This window comes from Empidonax traillii, unplaced genomic scaffold (assembly GCF_003031625.1).
Source record: "Empidonax traillii isolate 1590-97213 ecotype Southwest subspecies unplaced genomic scaffold, ASM303162v1 scaffold3105:size15328, whole genome shotgun sequence".
In the NCBI taxonomy this organism is placed as follows: Eukaryota; Metazoa; Chordata; class Aves; order Passeriformes; family Tyrannidae; genus Empidonax; species Empidonax traillii.
This window is the reverse complement of record NW_020958298.1, coordinates 652-6,924: the sequence shown is the minus strand read 5'-3', so window position 1 is coordinate 6,924 and position 6,273 is coordinate 652. Positions and strand designations below refer to the sequence as shown.

At 55.6% G+C, this 6,273-nt stretch overlaps 1 long non-coding RNA gene across 1 annotated transcript; it reads left to right on the top strand.

Annotated features, from left to right (window-relative positions):
• The first annotated feature begins 1,124 nt into the window (after positions 1-1,124).
• Positions 1,125-5,080, top strand: LOC114072387. The gene is made up of 3 exons (XR_003574165.1): positions 1,125-1,240; positions 3,585-3,734; positions 5,066-5,080. It is a non-coding gene; the product is annotated as an uncharacterized LOC114072387 (long non-coding RNA).
• The last annotated feature ends 1,193 nt before the right edge of the window (positions 5,081-6,273 follow it).

Below are 6,273 nucleotides of genomic sequence, written 5' to 3'. Positions count from 1 at the left end.
CCTGGGAATGGATCCCAAAGGACCATCCCGTTCCGACCCCCCGGAAGGGGCCAAATTCCCCCAAAAAAATAAAATCCCTTTGGATGGAGGGAGGAGAAACTTCCAGGCCACGGGGGCTGGGAATGGAGCTGGGAATCCTCAGCTGGGGGAAAATCCCTCTGGAATTCCGGAGTCCCTCTGCTCTGGATCCATCGGGAAGCACCAGGGATATTCCTGGATTGGGGAGGGGGGTGACACCTCCCTGCTTCCCGAAATTCCTGAAATTCTTGGGATCTCTGGGATGCTGGTGGGGGTGGGATCTCCAGGAGGGATCTCCAGTAGGAACTCGACATTCCCACATGGCCGGGAATTCCCGAGGATCTGGGAACACGGATATTCCCTCCCTGCTTCCCGAAATTCCCTAAATTCCTGGGATCTCTGGGATACTGGGGGGCTTTGGATCACCCCCAGGGGGGTGGGATCTCCAGTAGGAACTCGACATTCCCACATGGTTGGGAATTCCCAGTGATCCATCAGGAAGCACCAGGGATATTCCTGGATTGGGGAGGGGGGTGACACCTCCCTGCTTCCCGAAATTCCCGAAATTCTTGGGATCTCTGGGATGCCGGGAGGGGTCTGGATGCCACTGGATCTCCGGAGGGGGATCTCCCGTAGGAACTCGACATTCCCACATGGCCGGGAATTCCCAGTGATCCATCGGGAAGCACCTGGATTGGCAGGGGGGTGACACCTCCCTGCTTCCCGAAATTCCTGAAATTCTCGGGATCTCTTGGATCTCAGGGGGGGCTTTGGATCACCCCCAGGGGGGTCTGGATCTCCAGAGGGGGATCTCCAGTAGGAACTCGACATTCCCACATGGCCGGGAATTCCCGAGGATCTGGGAACACGGATATTCCCTCCCTGCTTCCCGAAATTCCCTAAATTCCTGGGATCTCTGGGATACTGGGGGGGTTTGGCTCACCCCCAGGGGGGTGGGATCTCCCGTAGGAACTCGACATTCCCACATGGCCGGCCATTCCCTCCCTCCCTCCCTCCCTCCTCTTTTTCCCGCCTCGGGAATTCCCGGCGCGGCTCGGGGGAGGCTGAAATTTTTCCCGGGATTTATTTTTTTCCCGCAGTTCGTGAAGTTCGCGAACATCGAGGAGGACACGCCCTCCTACCACCGCAGCTACGACTTCTTCGTGTGCCGCTTCAGCGAGATGTGCCACTCCAGCCACGAGGATCCCGCCGTCAGAGCCAGGTGGGCGATTCCAGCCGGGAATTCCAGCCGGGAATCCCACCCGGGAACTGCCACGGGGCGGGGGAGGGGGGGGGAATGGAAAGGGAGGGGGAGGGGTTGGGGGAGGGGATTATCCCGGGGAAAAGAGGGATCGGGATCAGGAGGGAGGTTTTGCCGCTCCCAGAATTCCCCGGTTCCCAGGGAATGTGGGGTGGGAGGGAGAGGGAATTTTTGGGAGCAATTCCCGCCTGGAAAGGGCTGTCAGGCACTGGAATTGCTGGAATCCCGTCCCTGCAGGGATTCCTGATCCCTGTGGATCCCGGAATCCTGGGAGTGGTTGGGATCCTCACTCCAAGACAGGGAGGGCATGGAGCGTTTCCAGGGAAAGGGATGGAATCAGGGAAGGGGCTGGAGCAGCGGGAATAATTCCCATGGAATGAGGGATGGGAGGAGAGGGAATATCGGGAACAATTCCCACCTGGAAAGGGCTGTCAGGCTCTGGAAGTGCTGGATTCCCAATCAATCCCTGCAGGGATTCCCAATCCATCCCTGGGGATGTGGCCCTTGGGGATTCCTGGGAATCTCCCAGCACTCCCAGCTCCTCCTTTTCCCCAGGAATTCCCCTCATTCCAAGCCCCTCCTGCAGCTCCATCCCAGCCCTTTCCCAGGGCACAACCAGCTCCCAAAATCCCCCCAGGGGGGAAAAAGTAGGATCAGGGATGGGAACTTTTCCCTCTCCACAATTCCCTGCCAGGAGAGGGGGGGATTGGGAGGGATATCGGGAATGATTCCCACCTGGAAAGGGTTTCCAGGCCTTGGAATTGGTGAAGTCAGGTGGGATTTTGGGAATGATTCCCACCTGGAAAGGGTTTCCAGGCCTTCCTTGGAATTGCTGGAGTCGCCATTCCCGAGGGAATTCCCAATCCCTGGGGCTGGGGGTGATTCCTGGAGATCCTGGAGATCCCTGGATCTGGGAATGGGGCCCGGGAGCATTTTGGGAATATCCCTCTGGAGCCATTCCCGGGGTTCCTGCGGGCACCAAACCCCCGGGATTTGTAATTCCCAAGGGATTCCCATCCCTCAGGATCAGCTTTCCTTCCTTTGCCCACCTGGGGCTGGGAATTTTTTCCTCAAAAAGGGGGGAAAAAAGGTGGAAAAAAACTCCTGATTTTCCCTCCATCTCCGGAAAAACCAGAGACGGGAATTAGGGCGGGGCTGATTCCAGCTGGGAATTCTGGAATTCCAGACTGGGAATCCCCCAAACTGGGGATTTTTTTGGGAATTCAGGGGCTCAGGAAGCACTTTGGGGGTTTATTTCCTTCCTATCCCAAGTTTTCCATGGGAAAAAACGGCTTTGGATCCCTCTGGAATGAGACAAAACCGGGAACAATATTCCCAGGGAATGCTGGTGCCACTGGAGCATCCCTGGGATTCTTGGGATGGCGGAAATCCTGGAATATTTGAGCAGGAAGGGGCCTAAAACTCATCCCATTCCTGACACTCTGGAATTCTCCCCCAGGGAATCCACCCCTTGGAGGCTCCCAGGGGTTGGAATATCCCGGATTTTTCTCTCCTGGATAATTTTGGGATCCCAAATGGGGATCCAGGGGCTCAGGAATTTTGGGGAATCCAGGGGCTCAGGAATTTTTGGGAATTTCTCCCATGAGGAATCCACCCCTTGGACACTCCCAGGGGTCGGAATATCCGGGATTTCTCTCTCTCTCCTGGATAATTTGGAATCCTAAATCAGGATCCAGGGGCTCAGGAATTTTTGGGAATCCAGGGGCTCAGGAATTTTTGGGAATCCAGGGGCTCAGGAATTTTTGGGAATTTCTCCCATGAGGAATCCACCCCTTGGATGCCCCCAGGGGTCAGAATATCCCAAATTTCTCCCTCCCCTGGGTAATTTTGGGATCCCAAATGGGAATCCAGGGGCTCAGGAATTTTTGGGAATTTCTCCCATGAGGAATCCACCCCTTGGACGCTCCCAGGGGTTGGAATATCCTGGATTTTTCTCTCTCTCCTGGATAATTTTGGGATCCCAAATGGGGATCCAGGGGCTCAGGAATTTTTGGGAATATTTGGGCGGGAAGGGACCTTAAAACTCATCCCATTCCCTGCCTGGGAATTCCACCATCCCAGATTTCTCCCATGGGGAATCCACCCCTTGGACGCCCCCAGGGGTCAGAATATCCCAAATTTCTCCCTCTCCTGGATAATTTGGGATCCCAAACAGGGAATCCAGGGACTCAGGAATTTTTGGGAATTTCTCCCATGAGGAATCCACCCCTTGGACGCCCCCAGGGGTTTGGAATATCCGGGATTTCTCCCTCCCCTGGGTGATTTGGGCTGGTTTTCCCGGCAGGATCCGGATGTCGGGGATCAAGGGCCTGCAGGGGGTGGTGAGGAAGACGGTGAATGACGAGCTCCAGGCCAACATTTGGGATCCCCAGCACATGGATAAGATCGTCCCTTCCCTGCTCTTCAACCTCCAGCACGGGGAGGAGCCCCAAAGGTGGGAAGAACGGCCCTGGGAAACGGGGAAGGGGCGGGAATTCTGTCTGGGAAGAGGGGGAAGGGGCAGGAATTCCCATCTAAGGGACGGGAATTCCAGCCTGGGAAACAGGAAAAGGGGCAGGAATTCCTCCTGGGAAGCAGGGAGGGGCAGGAATTCTTCCTGGGAAGAGGGAAAGGGGTGGGAATTGCCACCTAAGGCACAGGAATTCCAGCCTTGGAAGGGGGAAAAGGGGCAGGAATTCCCATCTAAGGGGTAGGAATTCCCACTTAGGAAGAAGGGAAGGGGCAGGAATTCCCACCTGGGAAGAGGAGAAGGGGTGGGAATTCTGCCTGGGAAGAGGGGAAGGGGCAGGAATTGCCACCTAAGGGACAGGAATTCCAGCCTGGGAAACAGGGAAGGGCTGGGAATTTCTCCTGGGAAGGGGGGAAGAAGTGGAAATTCCAGCCTGGGAAGAGGGGAAGGGGCGGGAATTCCTCCTGGGAAGAGGGGAAGGGGAAGGGATTCCTGCCTGGGAAGGGGGAAAAGGGGCAGGAATTCCCATCTAAGGGGCAGGAATTCCTCCTGGGAAGAGGGGACGGGGTGGGAATTCTTCATGGGAAGAGGGGACGGGGTGGGAATTCTTCATGGGAAGAGGGGACGGGGTGGGAATCCTTCATGGGAAGAGGGGAGGGGGCAGGAATTCTTTCTGGGAAGAGGGGAAGGGTCCCTCTCCCAGTTTTTCCAGGTCCTTCTCCCACTTTCTCCAAGATCCCTCTCCCAGATTTTCCAAGGTTTCTGTCCCAGTTTTTCCAGGCCCCTGTCCCAGTTTTTCCAGGTCCCTCTCCCAGTTTTTCCAGGCCCCTGTCCCAGTTTTTCCAGATCCCTCTCCCAGTTTTTCCAGGCCCCTCTCCCAGTTTTTCCAGCCCCTTTCCCAGATTTTTCCAGGTCCCTCTCCCAGATTTTTCCAGGTCCCTCTCCCAGATTTTTCCAGGCCCCTCTCCCAGTTTTTCCCAGTCCCTCTCCCAGGTTTTCCAAGATCCCTGTCCCACATTTTCCAAGGTTTCTGTCCCAGTTTTTCCAGGTCCCTCTCCCAGATTTTCCAAGGTTTCTGTCCCACTTTTTCGAGGTCCCTCTCCCAGGTTTTCCAAGGTCCCTCTCCCACATTTTCCAGGGTCCCTTTCCCAGTTTTTCCAGCTCCCTCTCCCAGATTTTCCAGGGTCCCTCTCCCAGATTTTCCAGGATCTCTCCCCCAGTTTTTCCAGCTCCCTCTCCCAGATTTTCCAGCTCCCTCTCCCAGATTTTCCAGCTCCCTCTCCCAGCCGTTCCCATGCCCTGTGGGTGTTTCCCAGCCGTTCCCCGTCCCCGGTGGGGGGTGCTCGGAAGGAGCGGGAGGTTCCGGCGGATCTGGCCGAGCGGTGCCTGCGGGAGCTGCTGGCGAGAGCGGCCTTTGGCAACATCAAAAACGCCCTCACGCCCGTCCTGCTGTGAGTTCTGATCCAAAAAATCCCCAAAATCCACCTCCTCATTCCCAAAAACATCAAAAACGCCCTCACCCCTGTCCTGCTGTGAGTTCTGAGCCCCAAAATCCCCAAAATCCACCTCCTCATTCCCAAAACATCAAAAACGCCCTCACGCCCGTCCTGCTGTGAGTTCTGATTCCCAACATCCCAAATTCCACCTCCTCATTCCCAAAATCCACCTCCTGATTCCCAAAATCCACCTCCTGATTCCCAAAATCATCCAGAACGCCCTCACGCTTGTCCTCCTGGGAGTCCTCATTCCCAAAATGCCACCTCCTGCTTCCCAAAATTCCAGATTCTACCTCCTGCTGCCCAAAATTCCAAATTCCCCATCCTGCTTCCCACATTCCACCTCCTGCTTCCCAAAGTTCCATGTCCTGCTTCCCAAAGTTCCGAGTTCCTGTTTCCCAGAAATCCTCATCCTGCTTCCTCAAATTCCACCTCCTGCTTCCCAAAATTCCCCATTCTACTTCCCGAAATTCCAGGTCCTGCTTCCACAAGTTCCAGGTCCTACTTCCCAAAATTCTGCCTCCTGCTTCTCCAAATTCCACTTCCCGCTTCCCAAACTTGTGAATTCTGGATCCCAAAAAATCCAAGTCCTGCCTCCCAAACTTCTCAGTCCTGGATCCCAAACTTTGGAGTCCTCCATCCCAAAATCCTTTGCCCTCCATCCCAGCAATCCCATCCCTCCATCCCAACAATCCCATTCCCGCATCCCAAACTTTCCCCCCATGGAAAACCCCTGGAATCCTCCCCGGGATCCCCCTGGACCCCCCTCCCTCCCCCCATCCCCCTTTGGATTCCAACCTTCATTCCCAGCTCCCCCTTTTCCCAGTTGTTTTTTGTTTGTTTTGTTTTTTTCCTGGGATTCCCTCCCAACCCTTTTCCCGGCATTCCCAATCTTTCCCAGGCACCTGGATAACCATTCCCTGTGGGAGCCCAAGGTTTTTGCCACCGGCTGCTTCCGGATCATCATGTACTCCATCCAGGTGAGGGGCCGGGAAAATCCCGGAGATTCCCGGAGCCTCCGGGAATTC